This window comes from Larus michahellis, chromosome 9 (genome assembly GCF_964199755.1).
Source record: "Larus michahellis chromosome 9, bLarMic1.1, whole genome shotgun sequence".
Lineage (NCBI taxonomy): Eukaryota > Metazoa > Chordata > Aves > Charadriiformes > Laridae > Larus > Larus michahellis.
Genome location: NC_133904.1, coordinates 48,261,359 through 48,282,509, shown reverse-complemented (window position 1 = coordinate 48,282,509; position 21,151 = coordinate 48,261,359). Strand labels below are relative to the sequence as shown.

At 46.9% G+C, this 21,151-nt stretch overlaps 1 long non-coding RNA gene across 1 annotated transcript; it reads left to right on the top strand.

Annotated features, from left to right (window-relative positions):
- Positions 1-5,265: 5,265 nt before the first annotated feature.
- Positions 5,266-7,991, top strand: LOC141748641 (uncharacterized). Its single transcript, XR_012589065.1, has 3 exons — positions 5,266-5,653; positions 6,143-6,243; positions 7,840-7,991. It is a non-coding gene; the product is annotated as an uncharacterized LOC141748641 (long non-coding RNA).
- Positions 7,992-21,151: the final 13,160 nt, after the last annotated feature.

Sequence of the window (21,151 nt, the reverse complement as noted above, 5' to 3'; positions counted from 1 at the left end):
TTGACAACATCCCATTAAAATTTAGCTGGAGATGTATCCTGCTTAGGTAAGGTGCTTTGGTGGCAGCTCACCCCCTTGGGCTTATCTCTGGTAGGATGGACGCCCTCAGGGACAACTGAAGAATAAGATCTTAGTTACTGCAGACAGGGTAAAAGAAGAGGGGATAAAGAGGGAGAGAGAGGTAGTCATTACAGGCTGAGCAGAGGAAAAAGAAATATTATTAGTGGCTCAAATGACCAATCTGCCCAGGGCATTGGAAGTCCACCAAAATAAACAATTGGCCAAGGAGATGTGAGTAAAGAGATAACGTAAAATCTGTGTTCCTTCAGTTTCTTGGTATTTAATGAATGCAGTGACTGGCCTTCACAAACAGGTTATTTTGGACACTGTGTTCAGCAAAAGACGTCAGCTGAGCTGAGCTTTGAAAAAAACAGGCTGCAAAGCGTGACCTGCTTCAAGACTGCGAAAGCACTTCTCCTTCCTTGCAGACCAGTGGGACACGCGGCTTTCACAAGAAATTTAAATGCATTGTTACAGTGGTAAAACAGAGGAGCCGTGAGAAGCCACGCTCTGCTTAAAACCATCAGGAAACTGTCCCCCATATCATTGATGTAAGTTTATGGTATTTGAAATATTTGGGGAAAAAAGTTTCAGTTTCACAGTGAGGCTGTTGCAGCAATCAGGAAGGTCAATGGGACAAGCTCCATCCATTGTTCGGCCCATCCTGAATCATAGAATCTTCTTCGTGGTTGGAAAGGACCCTTAAGATCATCGAGTCCAACCAAACAACCTACAATCTCTGCCACTAGAGCATGCCCTGAAGTGCCACATCTAGACGTTTCTTAAATACTTCTAAGGATGGTGACTCACCCCCCTCCCTGGGCAGGCTGTTCCAGTGCCTGACCACATGAATCACGGATTTGCTGTGAGAACCCCCAAAGTGGAGGTTTCTCATCCTGCTCTGCATTATTGGGCTGCAGCCAGCAGTGAGCAGAGCTGAGGTGGCCCTGGTGCAGGTGGCTGATGGTGGCGTGGGGACCAGGCCATCACCACCCCGGCTCTGCCGGGCACAGACCCGAGTAAAACACCTTGAGCTGGCTGGGAAAGACTGTGTCGGAGGGAGACGGGTGGGCTGCGGAGGAATGCGGGGATGGAGGTGGAGGAAACGTGTTTCTCGGTGACAAACGCCAACTCCTTTCCCAGTGTTTCATACGCGGTTGAGAAATTATCTCCATGCATTTCTCTAATTAACCTACAGGCGTGCGGAAGCTGTATTGTTTTGACTGTGGAGGAGCTGTAAAATCTGATTACCGCAGCTGTAAAACTAGACGTTAGGCTATTGTATCCCAGTCAGCCCAAGGCCTCATGCTCTCGATGGCAGCCAAAAAACCCAAACATCAAGCCCCTGGGCAGCGGGGCTGGTGGCAGCAGTGGCCAGGGGCTCCCTGCCAGGCACTCCTGACTCAGCGCCGTGTCCTACACACCGCGCTCATCCTCCCGGAGCTCCTGCTCCAGGGCCGAGGAAGCTGCCGTTTCACAGTTGGCTTTGTTTCCCTGGACGGTTTCCAGCCTGCGTCTACTATCCACTGGCACAGTTCAGGAGAAACGGGGCTTTCAGGAGGCGCCGAAACGCCGTATCCCTGTAAAGGCACCACACGCTCCCTTTGAAGCAATCCCAGTCCCCTTTTCTCATTTCTTTCAGTCAGCGGAGCAAAACTTTGTCCAGATGGGCAGTTTCTGGCAGACCAGCAAATACTCCCGCAGGCGTTTCCATTGGCAAAAGTGGTTAGACATCTTGAAATCTTTTGGGAGCTGCTCAGGATATGGAACAGCCGAGGGATGCCTCAGGCAGGCGTGTCTGATGTGACAGTTTCGGTAACGAAGCCCTGCTAAATTGCAACGGGTTTGCCAGTGCTGTGCTTGGAGAATAAGGGAAGTTTGTAGATAATTCACAGCACAATATGGAAATGCATTAGTAACCAAATAATTGGCTAGGAGTCATCTATCCAGTAATTTAGGGATCACTCTGTGGAGCCTTACTCCTGCCGAGACAATATTTAGCCACAGGAGTAAAAGCTCGCCCGCGCAGGGAGGTCTGGCTGTGCGAGGGAACAGCACGATGGAGCCGCAGCTCAGGTTTGGCTGGTGCAGCACCATCCAAACCAGTTTTGCTCCAGAACCACTCAAACCATGGGAAGTTTTTAGTCCGGTCCCACGATCAGGCTTCTTATCTTTTGTGCTTTATTCTACAAAATAATGAGAATCCCAAATCTCTGGTCATCATGGTTAAGCGAAAAATTCCAAGTCTGTTTTATAAAAGTTTTCCCTTTTTTTTTTCTTTTTTTTTTCTCCCAGCCTTTCTCTCTTCTCAGGTGTGGCGAAACCCCACTGGAAACCATCAGCTTCATCACTCGGCCAGCCTGTCCTCCGAGAAGGGGAGCCGAAGCTGGTGTCCAGCATCCCTCTCCCGTCACCATGACAACATGATTGCACAGGACAGCGAAAGAAAAAAATCTTTCGGAAACCTCTGGAGCTCAAGAGGAATCTAAATAATTATCACCCCGGACTTCTGCTGTCTCCAGGGGCAACTGCGAAGGACCACGGTGACGCATGCTCTGATGTCAGCCCAGAGCCCCAGCGAACCCACCATCGGAATTTGCCGTCAGCGGCGGATGGCAGCTTCTGGCCGCGTCCCCGGTGCTATTAGTGTCACGCAGTGAATGACAATGAGCAGAGGAAAGGTTGGCTCCGCATGAGGACCCGAAGTGCTAATGAATGTTAACAGCTCGTAAAAGAGCCGGCGCTCCTGCATATTAATAACGCACCCGGAACAGCCAGGAGTGATTGTGCAATAGAAAGAATAATTGCAATATTTAAGGGAAAATAAATAGATGAGCTAATGCGAAAGTTCACTTCATTCGCATGGCATAATTTGGCTTTTTATCTTCGTATGCAATGTGACTAAACGCGGGATGACAGGGAAAATGCGGAGGTGCAGATGACCTGTCATTTGCAAGTATTAGCATTCTGGATATTTGGCCGTTAGTGTTTGAAATGGCTTTTCTTTGAAAGGCGGCACAAGGCAAACGTTGGACGGGCCACGCTGTTTCCCCTGGTGGCTCCAGATGTTCTTTACGCTCCGTCCTTCTCTTGTCGTTCGCGGCGTGCGTCTGCCCGACTGCCTGAGGAAGGATTCGTCGGCGCTGCGAGGCGGCAGGCAGGAGTCTTCTCCTCTGCGCTGGGTTTTTTTTTTTTGGGTCTAATTCCGACTTCAGATTTGAAGAGCGGAAGGCTTTTTAATTGGAACTACAGTCACGAGCGCGAGGTCTTTCTGCAGTGGTTTTGAGCATCAATAATGATTCATTTATTCAATTTATCACACGGGTGATTTGTGCAACGAGTTCAGGCAGTTTTTTGGAGTCACTGGAGCTATTCCTAGTTCACAGCAGCTGCATTTTGGGAGGGGGGGGTGGTGATATCTCTGCTGAGGTAGACTCCTCCTGGCCTCACTGGGCCAGAATTGTGCCCTCAGCCCTAACACCTTGCTGCATCTGCATTACAGACATAGCAGCGCTGGGCTTAGGAGATGAATGTGGGATACATTACAGCTTAGCTTCCTGCAAGGAAAAAACAGCAAAGCCCAGAAAAACCAAAGGAGCGGACACTTTTAGGAGAACCCCCGATCTGAGCAAGGAGCATTTTGGCCACAGGAGCTGACTTCTCGCCCAGCCTGCGCTGAAGAATTGCAGCGTCTACTCCAGCATCGGCCGCATCAGGGTTTGGTTTTTTTTTTGAGCAAGCGAAAAAAGTCAAGGTTGCTCTCTGCCCACTTCATAACGCTCGGCTGGGAAATCCCAAGGATGTGGAGCAGAAATAATTGGATATAAAATGACAAAGTGGCATTATTACATATTACAGACTTTTTGCTGAATCAATACGTGTCAGAAAGCATTTTGTAGCCCAGAGCTATGAACAAAGAAAGCTCTCCATGGTATTCCTCTAAGTTTAGTGTTTTTCTTTTCTTCTGCATAGACCGCATCTGCTGAAGGAGCCCACCCCTCCTGGAGCAGCAGCCACAGGAGATCCAGAGGATCCAGAGAAGAGCAGTACGGCAGAGAGCCACCGCGTAGGAAGGCAACACAACCCTTCCCTACTAAAATTTGCTCTTCCTAACCGGTGTATAAATTACTTATCCAGCTTTTTTTCCCCCATAGAAACTCAAGAGAAAAGCTTTAAGGCTTTTTGGTGAACCTGACGGGTGAGCGGGTACGTTCATCAGCAGTATTTTTAAACCCACAGTATCCGGATATTTCCCCAGCAGGCGCCTGGGAAATCACTGCTGTTTGTGCCCAGGTCCCCCCTTCCTCAGTAAATTTCCACCCTGATTAACAAATGGCTTTACTTAAAATAGCATTCTTCCTCCGAGCTCCTCTCTGCTCTGCCGTTTCACTTCTAAGCCCTCGATTAAGCAGGGCCGCGGGGCTGGGGGGTAAAACGAGCCCCCCAGAACTGCTCGCATGCCCCAGACACGCTCAGCACACGGGTCTCACCCTGCCGCGCACCAGGGGACCCTCCAAGAAATAACTAAAGGGGAATTTCCTCCACTACCCGCCTTGTCTGAACGCTGTGTCAGAGCAGAAGTTGCTTTAATTATTTTTTGACGGACCAAGGCACGGCTCAAACAGCGCGGGCACACCCAGAACGAGCTGAAAAACCGGGAGAGCAGGTGTCAGCGTCCAAACATTTCCCCTCCGGCCACTGAGACTCACCTACCTGCTCCTGAACAACCCTCACCCTACAACCCGGAGCAGAGCCCCCCATTTCACTCCTCACAGCCCCCACAGGGGCTCCCCATGGCTGGCAGACCCCGGCAGAGGGGTGTCACCTCAGCGCATCTCGTTACCAGCAATGACATGCAACAACCCTATCAACGCTACAGAATTATTGTAAGAAATAAACTTTCTTTAGCGCTTGGTATTACATCAAGCGCATCCTCAGCTCCTGCGGGCGAAGGTCCCTCGACTGGCACAGGCAGGGAGGGGGGGGTAGGGCAGGATGCCCAGCACTGTAGCTGAGCACCCAGTATGTTGTTCAACAAGTGCAGGTGACAAATGACCCGCCTGTTAATTAAAAGCTGATTATGTTCTGCAAGAAATTGCTAGCAGGTGTTCTGGGTAAATAAAAGGAGAGGTTGGGCTGGTGCCTTCTGTTAGAGAGCTGGGGGGGCAGCAGGGAGGGCAGGAGGGGTGGCTGGGTGCAGCTGCTAGGCTTTGTAGGCAGACCTCTGTCTTCAATTTTAAGAACATCATCTTTATTTTATTAGAGCTTTCTTGCTTTTAGTTTGGGCGCAGTGTTGGCTCTGGGCTGGCAGATATCCCTTTTTTTCCTCCGGGATTCTCTTGTTTGAGCAGATCTAAACGTCCTCTGGTGTTTCTGTCTTTCTGAAAATAACCCCAAGAAATCAAGGAAAAGCTCTGATACCTTAAAAGAGACGGCTGCGCTTAATGCTTGCCTCTGGCTACCTGCAGGTGTGCCACAGCCAGCAGGCTGGGGCTGTTTTGCCCCCCAGGGCAGCAGCAGGAGTATATGAGGAGACCCTCTACCCCAGCACTGCACTTGCATCTGGGGTGGCAAAAAAGCCTCAGTGCTCTAGGTGAGGGTAAAAATTGCATTTCTGCTCTAAACAATCAGAAACGACCCTTCTCCATAGGACGCAAAACCTAATCCTGCTCTAAATCCTCTGAGTAGTCAGAGCCCCCAAAACTTGGGCAAGGAACCTTTTTTGGGGGCAGTGGTGGGGAGCTAAAGCACGGGGGCTCTGGGGCACGGGGGAAACAGCAAATATCCCCCCCCCCCCCAAAATGATGAAACAACCCTCAAACTCTTCCTGGCTGGCAGAGGTGATGCCAGGGGTCATGGCATCCCCCTTGGCAGCTCCTGTTTTTGGTGCTGTGATCCCCAGGGCTGCCAGCTGCAGAGATGCAGCTGCTCTGAGCAGGTCCCGTGGACTGGAAAATTACCTATTTCTGGCAAAAAATAGCCAGAATTTGGGAAACAGCCTGGCTGTTACAGGCATTTGGTTGTTATTCATTAACAGACGGGCTGTTGTCTCCTCTTTGTTTTCCTGCTGTGGCGATGGCAGAAGTGTGCCGGATCCGGGCTGTTCCGGCGTGAAGGACGCCCCAGGAGCGGAGTTTCTCACGAGCACCTGAAATGGGTCTGAATAACAGCTACAGGAGCAACGTGAGTACGGAGCGGTGCGTGCTTGGTGTCTGTGCCTATGTGGCACCCTGTCTATTAATTTTACATATAACAAGCTTTACACATTTAATTTTATATATAATATGTAAAAAAAAATAAATGAGGTTATTAGTTAGAAAAGGCAACTAGCTGGACTTGTAATAATATCCCAGCGCAAATCTCCTTCGATACGGGCAATTCCCGCGCTCTCTGCCTTGTGCGAGCCGTGAGCTGCGCGTAGGGACGGGAGCCTTTGGGCCAGCGTTCCCGGGGGTGTCGGGGGGACGGCCACTCGCACCCTCTCCCTGCCTGCCCCGTCACCGCTGGTGGGACCTTTCCCTCTGCCTCCAGCCCGAGGGGGCGGCCGCCACTTGGCAGGAAAGCGCGCGGGGCTGCCGCTTCCTATCGAATTCCATAAACCCCATCACTTACTGCGGCACCTCTGGTTCGCTGTTACTCCCCTGTAATGGAAGTCCGCTGTATTAATTTTATTTCCCCCTCAGCACAAATAACTGTTTATATGGCGAGGGTAGGACTTTCTCTTTTTAAATGTTGCCTGTTACCCCAACGATAAAAAAGTTTGTGTACTTTTTATGTTCCTTAAAACATGCAGCAATGGGGGAAAAGGGAACACAAGGGGAGAACGGGGGACTGGGAAAAATCACCCCGATGTTCACAGCACAGGTGGCAGACTCGGATTTAGCTCTAAGGAGAACCAAGAGTGAACTAAATTTGGGGACAGATGAGGGGCAAGTGTGGCGGGTGCCTCCCGGGTGCCATTCGGCATCCCTACCTGCGTATTTTTGCTTCCCCCATCGTGTCTGAACGCCCACAGGGTATCTAGAATAACACGCAAGGTCAACAAGGACACGTTTATCTGTCACAGCCAACAGTTACCGCCTGCCAACCTGGCACGACGTGATGTCCCAAGGTATTAAGAAGTTACCTGGTACAGCGTTTTTACAACAAATAGTTATTTGTCATTCAAAAGCTTAATATCCGCTCGTATGATTTGCACAGCAATATTGCATTATCGTGTTCATTTATGTGTGACATTTCGAGGAAACCAAGAGAGCTTTTAAACGAGTCTCTGAGCAGCGTTCATGATGCCGATACTCCGGTTTTCTCCCATTCAGAGTGAATTTGTATACACCTCATAGAGCTTGGGAAGGATGTTAACATTTTTAGCCCTTTTTAGGAGAAATCTCATCTTTTCTATCACCCAGTTATCGCGTATTTCTTTTATTCAAGTCCCGTATCAACCGCTGGCTGTCCCGGCCTGAGCAGAAGGTGTCTGGGGGAAGGGCCAGACCGCAGCGCGCATCAGGCGGATGCTCGCGGGATTACGCATCCAGGCTTGGCACGATTTTATTTGCCCTTTTTGAAGGGCCATGGGAAAGATGCCACCCTCACCAGCAGCCATGCGCATGTTTAAATCGTTAATGTGATACGAGCCCCCCCCCCCCCCCCCCCGGCCTTTCCACCTTAAAATGGATAATTGACTGGAACAAACAAAGCTCCTCTGATAAAAAAAAAAAAACAAGCTGCGAGATCTAAATCAATAATATATAATTCCCCATCTTTATTTTATCTCCACAGGATATTCCTCTAAGGAGAGGGCATGTAGCCATGGCGCGGATATAAATGGCAATGTTCCATTGCCAAATCTTGGGTACGTTACACGGTGGGGTAAATTTTGATCCTGATAAAGCTGATGGGGGAACATTATCTCCTCGATGACATGATTTTACCTGCTCAATACATATGTACTGCCTCAGTCTAGCAAAAGGTCGTATTAAAAGAGGTTTGTGTTACATTTGCAGATATTTTTTCTGTCCCTCTGCTGTTACGGCACTCCTCATGCCTAGCTGTACAGACCTGGCTCTATTTTGGGGAAGGGAGGTTTTATGAAATACCTTTTATTTTGCATCGCATACAAAATGATAAAATTTAATATGGCTTTATAGGGAAATACCTCGGGCATTTCCAGCTCGTGGCATGTCATCTCCAGCTCAGACCGTGCTCCCTTCCATGCCTGCTGCCGGCCTGAATCACGGAAAAGCTCGTTTGGAAATTTCCAGCCGAGGACTCATCCCGCACCACTTCTCCAGGGATTCTCCAGTGCCAACGCAGTTACGCGATTATTTCATGTCCCTTCCCCGCGTGCGGTACGGAGCCTGGTGAGGCGCAGCAAGTTCAAGCTCTGCAGAAGAGCGTTGCTATTTCTGGTGGGTGCTGCCGAGCCTCTGCGCTGCCGGGCGCCGGCCGGCAGCTACCCTGGCGCCCACCGGAGAGAAATACCCGTACAGCGATTTTTAGTTAGTGTTCAGCCCGGAAGAGAGAGACGCAAGCTCTTAGTTTGGGTAGGGGATGGAAGGAATATGTTGCACTGTCCTTGAAAAGCGAGAGGCGACGCTCGTGCCAGCGCGCATCTTCTTTGCCCCCTTCCAAGAGAGACCTGAATCGTTCGCGCATCACCTATGTACTACATCTCACATCCGAAATGTAGTTCTCGGGATGCCTTAAAGTGGGATGTCCATCGAAACTGGCAGAGTTCCTCCTGTGCTTTAAGCAAAAGCAGGCTTGAATTTGTCTTTCCACGCATCAATGTCGTGTGCCATTAACATGGACACACCAGTCCTCAGCTGACCCCGTAACGCATCAAGAAAAGGCCGAAAAGTTTTCGGTTTACATAATTTATTTGTAATTTCAGATGCCTTTAAGCAGCAAATTAACTAAACTCTTCATTATTCTGACTTAAACAGAAACCAGCAATCGTCTCTTTCCTTGGCGTCTGGGAGCATGAAGTTATTTGCTTTTAAAATCCAGTGCATGCTTGTGGTTTTCTTTTCCCAAAGTGTCTGTACTTGGTGACCGAGCACCCCAAATATTTACCGACTTGCAGATGACAAGGTGGGAAAGGCCAACTTCCTTTATTTAGCCTAAAACCCTAGGCGATACACATGATGGGCTGCTCTGTTGCCATTTAAATATTTATATAGAGCTATCAGCTGCTTGACCCATTTCCTTCTAAATGAAATATCTCCTCCTTGCTAAATCAACGTGGCTTCTTCCATTTCTGTTGCGATTTAGAGCCAAATCCAACGGTCTGCTGTGATTTGGGGGATGGCGTTACATTTTGCCATCAGCAATCCTCTGGTTATGAACTTTTCTCAAAGTCTGATGTATTGGTTTTCCAATGAGTGGTGCCTTTTCAGGGCGAGAGCCCCCACCCCTCGCCTCCCTGCGCTGCCTTGCTTTAATAGGCCTTTTGGGAAGCTGGAAGTTGTAATAGTCTGAATTTCTTAGCCTTTGTTGTATCTTAATGGATTATTTTTTTTTTTATAGCTTTCCTGATTGGTTTTGAGTTTGGTTTTTTTTTTTTCAATACACTTTCCCTCTGTCGTTTTTTACATCTGTCTGAAGGAACCAGACACCCTCTGCAGCCTCTGCCCTCAGTCATTTTTCATTCTGCTCCTCAAGCTGATCGACGGACCTTTTCAATTTGGGGTTATTAATGACTTGGCAGGATCCGAGTTAGCGTCTCCACAACAAATAAACTCATAATAAACCTTCTCTAAGCAGAGCTCGCCATACATGTTTATTTTCTTTTATATCCTCTATTACAAATATTATATTACATCCCCACACCTTGACAAGAGGTGGGTATTTTTTTCCCAGCGATGATGTACGGCTGCTCCAGAGGCGGATTTGTTCCCACAGTCCGTTGCCTCCAGCTCTTGCCGTGTGCTGCCTCCTACTCCTGAAAAACCCACCGGGGTGGACTTTCACACGAGACCACGCATCTCTCCTCTTCACCACCACAAAGCCATTAGCTGCCGCCTGGATGGGTGAGCTGGGGGTGGCATTTTCATCCGTTCACACAACCTGCTTCAGCCTCCATTCGCCTTCCCCACCTGCTCAAGTGTTTTCTACTATGTGGAGACCCAATGCCCGGTGACTCATTAGGTCGTTTTCATTAATTCACTAGGAAAAATGTCCTCAGCTCTCCTTAACCTCACCAGGAACAACACAGCACCTCTGGTTGGATGTCCAAGATGGACCTGCCTCTCCAGAGGCTACCGGGTGATGCCTCTTTGGATGTGGACTTGATACTTCTCTTCATGGCCATTTAAAGCTCTTCCATGCAGGGTGTAAAGGTTTGAGGAAGACCCGCCAGTGATCACAGAGGTTCTTCCCATCGTTGGGGAGAAACAGTCTGATTTTAGAGCAATAGGGGCTTCTGGATCCTAATAAAAAGATACAACAAGGGCTGATTTTGAACAATGAACTTTGCTGAATAGTGCAACTCAGGACACAGAGGAAAAAAATGTGTTTTGCCAAGCAGGAGCTTGTAACCAAGAGGGCTTGAGTTAATGATGGCTCTGAGAACAGGCTCCTGCTTGTACTGAATTTTCCATGGATGGTCGGGGGGGAGTGGGAATTAATGGCAGCAAAACATTGATAGGCCATTAATGGGTCTATGGCACAACCCAGGTGGCGTAAAAGGCACATTGCTTTCCCCATTGCTACTATTTTCAGCTCTGTTGAGTTCTGGTCTCTCCTTGCTCAGCTGGGGCTCCAGGGAGCTGCCTGCCGTGTGTCCCCGCATCGCCCCGTGTGGGGGTCGGCCACCTGCTCTTCCCCTGCCCCAGGGGACACCGGCAGCATCTCCTGCGCTTTTGGGGTTGACCCTGGGCATTTGACCCAGTGGAGCACTGCGAAACCCCAAAGGTGTTGGCTCAGTAATGCTCAAGGGAGCATTTTAGCACCCCAGCACCAAGGGAGAGTTGGATTTCAAGCATCATTTTCCTAGCTCGGCAGTGGACTCCAGCCTGAAAATCACAAGAAAATTGGTAAGGGCACACACCTATTCATTACACAGCCATTAACTAAAAATAGCCACTTTGCAACCTTCATAACTGGACTTTGGGAAGAAACAGTAACACGTACCTGTAATAAAAGTGCATTGCACTGGCCTGCAACTCGGCTACGTCAGGATCAGAGGAAACAGTTATATTTTATTAATTTTGCAGAAAATGTATGGTAGCCTCTGCCTAACGAATACTAATAGAACCTTTAAAGCTCATTTACCAAATACATACAATTAAAGCACAATGAGAGGCATTACTTACAGAGCACACTCGAGCATTACTGAAATATCCCATTTGTTTATAGCAATAATTGAAAAATAAAATACATCAATTGCTCCGTATTTATAAATTCAAGAGCTATTTGGGTCTGCGTGCACTCTTCCTAATGTGTAATGAAGGTTATAAAAGGAACAAGCATTTTAATGTAAAATACAAGGAAAACTCGAAAACTGCATGAAATTTGAGAAATAAGACATTGTGAGTCAGTCATTTACTCGTGTTCTCTCCCACCAGAGTACAGAGGCGATGATGCAAACAGGATGTGGGAGGATTTGGGGATATTTATGAGCAGGTGCTCTTCAGCTGGAGTCAATTTTGAAATAATTGACACCTGGGGGCAGAGTCTGCCTGGGCTTGCGGTAGGCGGCAGAGACGCTTCTGCAAAATGTCTTTGGATTTACACCATCCTCGGGGCCAAATTTATCTTCTAGCTTTTGGTTGTTTTTTTTTTTTTTCCTAAAATTGCCCCAAGAAAGATGCTGGCCAAGTTGCCTCTGTGCCGCTGTCACTCTGGGTGGCTCTGGGCACGGCACTGAGTGGCACATGGAGAACAACGACGACGAACAGGTTCTGCTGGTGTGGTGGAGACCTTCGGCCCTGCTTTCCCCCAAGGTCTTCCTTATGGGAAGCTGGAGGAAGAGCCCAAAGCCGTGCTGCTGAGTGGGGTGACGGTGCCCAGCCTCGCCTCCTGCTGGCTTTCTCAGGGCTGGGGCAGAAAGGGGCGGGATGGGTGCAGGAACGAGTGTCCTCAAGCCCAAACCTTGTAATAAAAGGTTTCCAGTCAAGAGCCACCCACTTCCTTTTATTAGCAGGCTTGAGCCTTTTTGACATTTTCATCTACAAAGGCAAAAAGATGTATCATCAGTTGCCAGTTTTATTTTTTTTTTTGCTTTAGACCAAGAAACAGCTGCACGCAGAGCAGTTAGAGGAGTCTTGAGGACTACAGCTGTCCTAAAGGGGTGTCAGAAGTGTGTGTATGGCTGGGTCTGGAGATGTCCTGTGTGGGGCCATGGGCGGGGGGATAAATATAAGCCTCACCAAAAGAGTAAAAAATCCCATTACATTTAAATCATGGAGCTGAACCCCCTAATCCCCAGAAGAACAATTCCTTACTGCCCAGTCCAAAATGACGCTATTTGTCTTCTGCTGAAAAACATCTTCTGGGCGCTTGGCTGTCTTCTTGGGGCCTTGGGCACATCTCCGTAACATCCATCTCCCTCCTAGTTTACATATTCCCCCCCTAAACCCGCTCTATCCTGCTCTGGCAGCCCCCAGCCATGCTGGATGCATCAGTTATCATCTGCCAGCAAAGCGATTCATCTTCCCCAGGTGAGGGAAAGCAGGCACACGTGGTTTCCAGGAGCAGTTTAGTAATTTTCTTTGGTTTTTAACTTATTTCTCCGATTCCACAAACACACTGTTTTCAGATTTCTGCTTTAAAACCCCACCTCACCCACTCACCCCTCATCTTCTTATTTCCCCTAGTTCAGAAACCCCCACCTGCCACCCGCTGCTCTGTGGGGGAATCAGCCTCTCAAAACTCACATATCATCCCAAAACCGCTGCCAGCCACAGCCGGGCCACGGTGACTGCATCTCTGTGACATAGCTGGATCTCGATGAAGAGCCTGAGAGCCACCAGCCCATCCATAACGGCTGCTCCTGGGGCGAAATGGCTTGATAAGTCTGCAGAGCTGATGTGTGCAGCCTTCAGGACAGAGATTTAATAACTTAGTATTTTATTTTCTTCCGAGGATCATTTGTTAGGTCATTTATTAGGTTTGCTTCTCACTCAGAAACCAAAGCCAACTTTCTTCTTGTGTGTGTGGTTATAACATTGTTAAACTTCACGAAACCCCATCAGCAATGATTTGGCCCCGTTATGTACAACTGAGGAGGGAAAAATAAGTGGCATTTTCTTGCTTGCCCAAAGACCTCAGCTGCTTGTGGGCTGCTGCTGGCAGGACATGGCTCTTGGACGTGGTCATGTCCCCTGTGGAGCCAAAGGCTCATGCTGGGTGACAAACGGTTTGGATGCCCAACAAAACCTCCTGCGAGCCATTCTGAAATCTAGGCATGCTGACTGATCTTGTTGGAACTGATTGGGAAGGTCTGGGTAAAGGGGAAGGAAAGCTTTTGCTTTGCTCTTGAATATTTTTTTTTTTTTTCACGTAATGAATTCTTTTGCTTCAGTAGATTTTGAGATGGGACCACTGATGGGAAATGAGAGGCTGAAGTACCACCCATCGGGATGGCAGCGTGAAATGTTTCGGGGCAGAGTGTTTACAAAATTCGACTGAATTCATGAGCGGTTTCTTGTCCCCCAAATTGTATTCTTTAGCAAATGCAGAACATAAATTAGCCAGCAAACCTGCCCCGGACAAGCGGCAGAAAGCTGTGACACCTCACCATGGTCCTGGTGCATCTTGTGCATGTCCCCATCGAGGTGTGGAGCTGGGCCATTCCCATGGCAACGTTGCCAGCGCTGGACCAGGCAAGGTATATGCCAGTCGTTAAGTGGTACTGACACTAATGATATAATTAGCTGTGTTAAAAGTCATGTCTGGTAGCATCTACTTTGTTTCCAGGGTGACTAAAACACCATAAATAATGATGTCCAGCAGTGTTTCCATAGAGCTGCAGGAGTGGGACAGAGGGTGCTTCATGGTCAACAGGCAGGAGACGGACACGGCAAAAGTTTCCATTCTGCCTCCCAAACAGTCAAAGACAAGATCATCAAGTCTCGCCCTGACAAACAGAGCAGCTCCATGCTGGGATCCTTCTTCCGTGGCTTTCCACAGATAGGTGATGTCTAAAACATCAAGAGTTTGGTCACCAGGAACTCACGAGCCCAAACCTCAGTTCTTGCCTCCAGCCCTCCCCAAAGTTGACAGGAAGGAGAGGGAGATTCTCCAGTGAAAACCGTTGATTTGTCAAAATGGGGAAGAACATGGTTTTAACTTGCTTCAGCCAAAGGTTCCTGGTGGACAATCACTTCTTTGGCAGCTCGCCTTATGGGTAGGGGAGCTCAGACATCCAGATCAATGGGTATCATCAATCACCCCACCATGTGTCACACAGGTCCCCTGGCCCCTGGGGATCACCGACATGGGGAAATCCTTGTGGCTCCCCAACTCCTCGCACCTTTGCCACGCACTCACCCCTGGCTGTCATATATCTTCCCAGATGGCAGATATCTTCCCAATTTTAAATCACAGGTTTGTTTCAGAAACGTGGAGTTTATCATGGAGCTGATGTCCTGATGGTCCTTGTCTGGGGGATGCCCATGTTTTAAACAAGCCAGGTTTTGGGAAGGAACCTGCCCACAGGAAAAAAATAACTCACGTGTGCTCATTTTGCTGCATTTCCAAGAGGCTGTGGTTTACAATTTCAATTATTTTGACTTTTTGTTGAAGCAGAGGGCTCGATTCGGTTCAGCTGCTCCGCTACCTCCATTAATGCTGTGTACTGCATTTTCGGGTTGATTCAATGCACATATTCCCCTTCTCATTTTAATAGCCAAGCAAACCAATTCGCATAATGGGGTAAAAGCGGGCGACCACCAGCCATGAGGTGCAGCAGCCGGGGTCGAGTCGTGCCCCCAGCGTTTGCCCAAGGCTGAGCTGCCTAAGGGATCATCGGTGTGGGTGCGAATGACCAGCCTGGAGGAGGCTTCAAACGGAAAAAAGGGGAGAAGAAAGGAGGAGGAAAACACGTATTTTTAAATGAAAAGCAATCTCAAAATCTTCCGTTCATGATAAATCATCAGCAGAAAGCCATGTGCACAAGGCTGAGCCTGACCCAAGCCCCATCAATATTGAAGGGAGGACTTCTAATGACTTCCAGTGGCTCTAAAATTGGCTTTTACAGTGTCTGAGATGCAACCACGACTGAAAAAACCCCAAAGCTTCTATCTTTACTGTTCTCTTATATACTCCAGCCTTCTTACCTGCCTTTTACTGAGCTCTACAACTTAATACTGTAAAACCACACTCAATCACTGTTAGCATGAGCTGCACAAAACCTATACATGCACATTTTCCAGCTCTGCCAGCTTTGCTTAGTCTTTCAAGGCATCCGCGTATGCAAAGAAAGGGAGTTACTGCTCCGTTTCAGGGGGTGGGCTATCGGGGCAGAGCCAGGAAAGACTTTTCCACTGATTTTAAGCAACCTGAGAGCCCTTCGGACGGATTGCCAGCCCTCTACAGGGATATGAAGACCCAATGCTGTTAAAGTAAACAGAGCTGAGCTGCCAATAAAAACTGTAATAGTTTTCAAGCAGGTGTGAGGGGAAATGCTGTGTCCTTCAAACCAATTTCTCTCCTCCACCATTTTAGCTCAGAAGTTGTCCACCACGAGAACGGCCGCTTTGGCGAACGCAACTGCTGAGACACGCCGATAGTTACCAGGAGGTGGCATTTCAGTGGGTGTATTTTGATTTTCACGCTGTCATCGCACAGAGTCGCCGCACACCAGTGAAGGAAGGCAGAGCAGTGCACAGTCATTTAATAAGGGATGAATAGGGAAATAATAACAACTGAAAAATAGCCCCATGACTTGGGTCTGCACAGCTACGCAACAATGAGGAAATAGTTCAATTCATCACTTCCCAGCTCCAGCAGCGACCACGTCAGATGTACACACTGGACGTGCAGGAGGGAGTTTTTTTACACCCTGCTCGGTGTTTTTGAGCCATAAGGAGGTCCCGGCACAAAAGGGGAGGTAAACGAGGGAGCAGAAGCAGGGGGAAAAAACCCAAAGTGCCAGAAACAAAGTACGGGAGAAGTGAACAAAAAATGTTTTTAATCTAATGATGTTAAACGCAAGTTTTAATAAAGACAAATCACTCATTTTTTTAAACCTGAAGAACAAAACCACTACCCATTTTAAAATATTTTTCCTTTTATTATGCTTTATTGTAGTTCTGCTTCACAGTCTAACTGAATAACCTTGTTGACTCCAAAGGGAGCCAAACTTTTATCTAAAACGTGCTTCTCCCACAAGTTTTCAGTAATGTTTTTACTAGAACCTGTTTTCTTGTTATGAACTTACTTAGAAACCATGGGAAAACTTTCACATTTCAGTTCAGAAGAGCACATCAAGGCTCACCCGGGTGCGCCTCTGTAGGTAGCCTCCGTGGAAGCCACAGGAAGCATGTGCCTGGCTGGCACGTGGGATGAAGAGGCTTCTGACGCTCTTGTTTCCCATAATAAGAGTTGAGAAATTCATTGACTGAATACATTATTCAATGAAAGGACTAATCAATGCAATAAATTATTTAGAGTTTAGTATTAGACCAGCTGTGCTTGTCCCACACTATTAAATTCGACAACTACGACGCTGTTTCTTCTGGTCGTCTTCCTGCCGCTTGATTGAAAACATGACTGAGTGTTTGGGCTGGAACTTTCAGTTTAATCAACTTCTAAAGAAGCGTAATGAGTTTTTTGTACTTTAATACGAGAAGTTCACAACTCTTTCTCCTGACCGGATTGGGTATATAAGCCATTCAAGGCAGGTAATGAATCCAGATCCTTGATTGGAAAATGTCATTACCTGGGAACTTCTAGGGATAAGCAAGCAATGCAATAAAAAGAGATATATTTCAACATCCATTTTTATCCTTTAGGCAAAACGATGAGCTGCAATTTCAGCCTATTGTCTGGAAAATGCCAGGAGCCGATAAAACACAGGAGGAAGAAATTGTGGGCATAAATGGTGAGAGCACCGTGGGGTTGCATCAGCCTCTTGAGAGGAGACTTGCCGTGCTCCCGACACCATCTCCCCTCCGCAGGGAAAACGGGATGGCAAAGCCGGCACCGGGCAGCTGCCGAGGATGCTGAAATGCCGCCGGTTGTGTGTGTGCAGAAATACAGGAACATATGGGCAGCATCATGTTCCTGTCTCTTCCAGAAAGCGAAACAGAACGAGTGCGAAATAAATTCGTATCAACAACAGGATGAGAATATTTACAGGACAATGAAATATAGGATGGGGAAAAAGGGGCTCGTGTCGGAGGGCAGGGCTTGGGAGGGAGCAGGGCGGCATCTCGGCGGGGTTTGCTACGCTGTCTGTACTCACAACGCACCCAGCACACAAGGAAAATATAACACAAAATCACATTAACCTGTGTACATACAAGCACACACTCGCCCATAGACATATATGCACGTGATCCGGATCCAGTTCTCTGGGGGACTTTTTAAAAATTTTTATTTTGTAATGCATAGCTGAGTGAGCCGCCTTCGAGTGTATTTATTACGGTATTGAATTGCTTTCCATGGTAACTAATTGTGATTTCAGAAACACAGGTTCTGCAATGGTACAAGATGAAATGGAGCTGAGTGTGGAAGCAGCTGGTAAGAAGAAAATCACTTGCTTATGAAATAGTATTTAATGATGGAGACTGATGGAGCAGAAAAAGTGGGAGATGGACCAGAAAACAAAACAGCCCTCCGTTACCTTCATGTATTTCCTTAGATTTCGAATTCCTCAGGAAAGTGTCTGGTGAGTATTAAACTCCCCTATGTGGGCTGCCTTCCCGTTTCCCCACTTACCGTTTTATTAAGAGGCAGAAGGGCTGTATAAAAGAAAAGAAATGGTCAGGAAATGAAATTATGATCAAATGCTTATTACTGGTTAAAAAAATGGGAAGGCTTTTACAAAAATGTATCCATTCCACTATGCAAAACAGGTGAAAGAGCATATTTGAGCAATGTTAAAAAAAAAAAGAAAAAGAAAAAAAAAAGGTTTCCCCAGACTGCAGCAGGTGTCTCGCTGCCCTCCTGTACCCAGAGCCCGGGATGGCACCGCGTGCCCCAGGGAGAGCTACGCAGCCATGATCAAAGTGGTAAAACGGTGAAGACCATTTTGAGTCAATTTCTGAGCATCACTAAAGCAGAGAGGAGATCCGCGGATTCCCCTGCACAACGGGTTGCCATTCCTCTTCCCAGCCCTTCAATCCCATCAGGCCTTTGATAGTGAAGGGGCTTTGGGGGGCAGCGCGAAGGGGCTGGCGAGGGCGAGGGAACCTCTCCGGCACCCTCAGGCTGCCGAGGCACACCAACCCCAGCTGCTTTTCCTCCCCTTCTCCACCATCTTTGCCTTATGTGAACCGCAGCGGGTGTCTTCACTGCGCAGCCAACACCACAAGAGGCTAAAAGGCAATAAACACCCAAGTCAGGAATTTCCAAGCTCTCACACGGGGCCAAAACCTCTGACATGTTCCTTCCCCTCCTCCGTAAGGCACCGGAGGGTCCAGAGCATCTACCAGCGTATTGACACCCTGAGGAAGAAAGAACAATTTTATCTTGTCCTTTGAAAAAAATGGGGTTGAATTAATAAGCAGTAGTCCAAAATCCAGCCAACAAAAAAAACTCCACCCAACGAAAAAAAACCCAAAACCCCCCCAAAAGAGAAAATCCAAGTAAGCAACCAGAAATCTAACTGTGACGAATGTGGTTAAGTCGCCTAACTGAAACCTCAGAGTTTGTAGGAGTTTCTCTGACCTTGGTCCAACATCACTGGCACTGGCCGCGTTCGTGCTCAACAAGAATTCTACGGCCTGGATAAATATGTGTTTAGATTTATGGGGATGTGCATTCAGTGGAGGTAAAATATATTTTTAGGCATATGTAAAGTCAAATCATTTGTCAAGTTAAGTATTAATTTTATTTACCGAGCAGTCAGTCATGTTTTTATTATATAAATATATATCTAGGCACTTAAAATGTGAATATTTGACACAAGCCTGTTTGACAACTAGCGTAGAGACATTCAAACGTATGGAAGACACTGATGACAACCCGGTTGTTCTGGAACCTTCAGCGCAGGTCTGACAGCGGATCAGTGGTAAATTTGAGTTGGGTGTTTTTTTGACCTACCAAATCCTAACCGCATGTTTAGCGCTCTTGGAGTTATAACATGCCAGTTTTGGCTGCTAGAATTGATGTTCCACCAGAATAATGAAGGTATTACAAGCAAACCATACGTTAAACAAGAAAGTTATTTTAATGATCGCTCCCCAAATACCCAAAGGCACTAGTCAACACTGTGGACTAATGACCTACAAAGTTGTGTGATTAGTACACATTTTTAGCATCACAATATTTTTTTCAACAGCTTCAGATGGCACATTAAGTGCAATACTTCTTCTTTCATCTGCAGCTTTGTCCTGAAAACCCTTCCGTTTGTTTAGTTTAATAGAAAAACGTATCGAACAACAAGCGAGCTTTAAGAATCATGCTGACCTTGCCAAACTCTCTCTGCTGGCCCTTCTCCAGGTATTTCTACAAATCATCTTGGATACACACCTGCGTAACTCCGAATTGATGTTGATGCAACTTCTCTAACATCAGTCAAATTACACAGCTAGAACTCTGAAGGGACGGGGTGGTAAATCAGACCCGTGTTTCACAGACCTGCAGGCTCAGTGCGACACGACAGACGATATCACATCTCGACTGAGGACGATTTTACATTTCTTTTATCCATTGCAAAAACCTTTGTAATGTGTCAAGTATAAAGCTCACAAAGTACATTTTAAAGGAACCACCATAAAGTATATGCTTCAAAAAGACCTTTTACAATGTAACACAAAATTCAAACGACATTTTTTAGGAAAGCATTTGAAACTTTAACACTTAGGTCCCGACAACATTAGATTACTTTAAGCTGTAAACCTCAAGAAGTTTTATGTGATTAAATAAAATCAGCATTACAGTTTCCGGGTATTATAATTATTGAACAGATTGGAACAACAAGATATAATTATAATGTAAACATGAAGCTCAGGAGACCGGTATTGAGAAAACTCTCAATTCTTTGTAGATTTATATCTGCACATAGTAAAATCAGTAACAGCTGGAGAAGAGGTTACAATATTTCATCGTACACATTGACATCACTGTTTTGCAAGCAGCAGTCTAATCAACATCATCCCCTTTTCAATAGTAGTTCACAGAATCACTACTACCTTGAAAAAACCTCTCCACGTCAAATACTGCTGCCAGGTATCAATATAACATCTGGAAGGAAATATTTTAAACCATCAGATTTCGTTAATTGCCCGTGTATGTGTAGCTATGTGAGTTTGTATATATACTTATATATAAACCTCACTTAACCTTCAAGATTGAACTACCCCTAGGTAAGAAATACAAGACCTTTTTCAATAAATTTAAAGGGTTTATTTATACCTGAGACATTTTTGCATATTGATGTCTTTGTACCTTTACCTCTAGGTACTCACGTTAAGTCCTTTACGCTTTTCCGGGGTCTCACACAAAGCCCATTACAGTAGGTGGATTCTTCCCACTAACTCCATGGACTTTGCCTGAGTCCTTCCTTATCTAACCTGGATGTATAAACACAGACGTAACAGAATTACATATATATATTTAAATAAACAGTTGCTGTACAGGGGGGCAGGCTGGTTTATACAAATCCAGAGCTAGTTCACCATTCCTGATAATATTCACAATGTCCGAGTCAAAAAAGAATTGTAGTCCTTTATACAGGGTGATACGTTTCTACTTGTTTGTTAAAAAAACCCAACAAACTTTTTGAAACATTTCTCCGGGTAATGGATCATTGGCACGTTGAAACCATGGATCATGACACGTTGAAAATGCTGCTTCTTGGCTGACCTGTTTCCCAGCTCTTGAGAAGATCAACCCATTTCTCCACCAGGCGACCAAGGAAACCAGGAGTGGCGGAGTAATGAGTTGATGTGGCTACATTACAGTAAGGTCACAGGCCAAG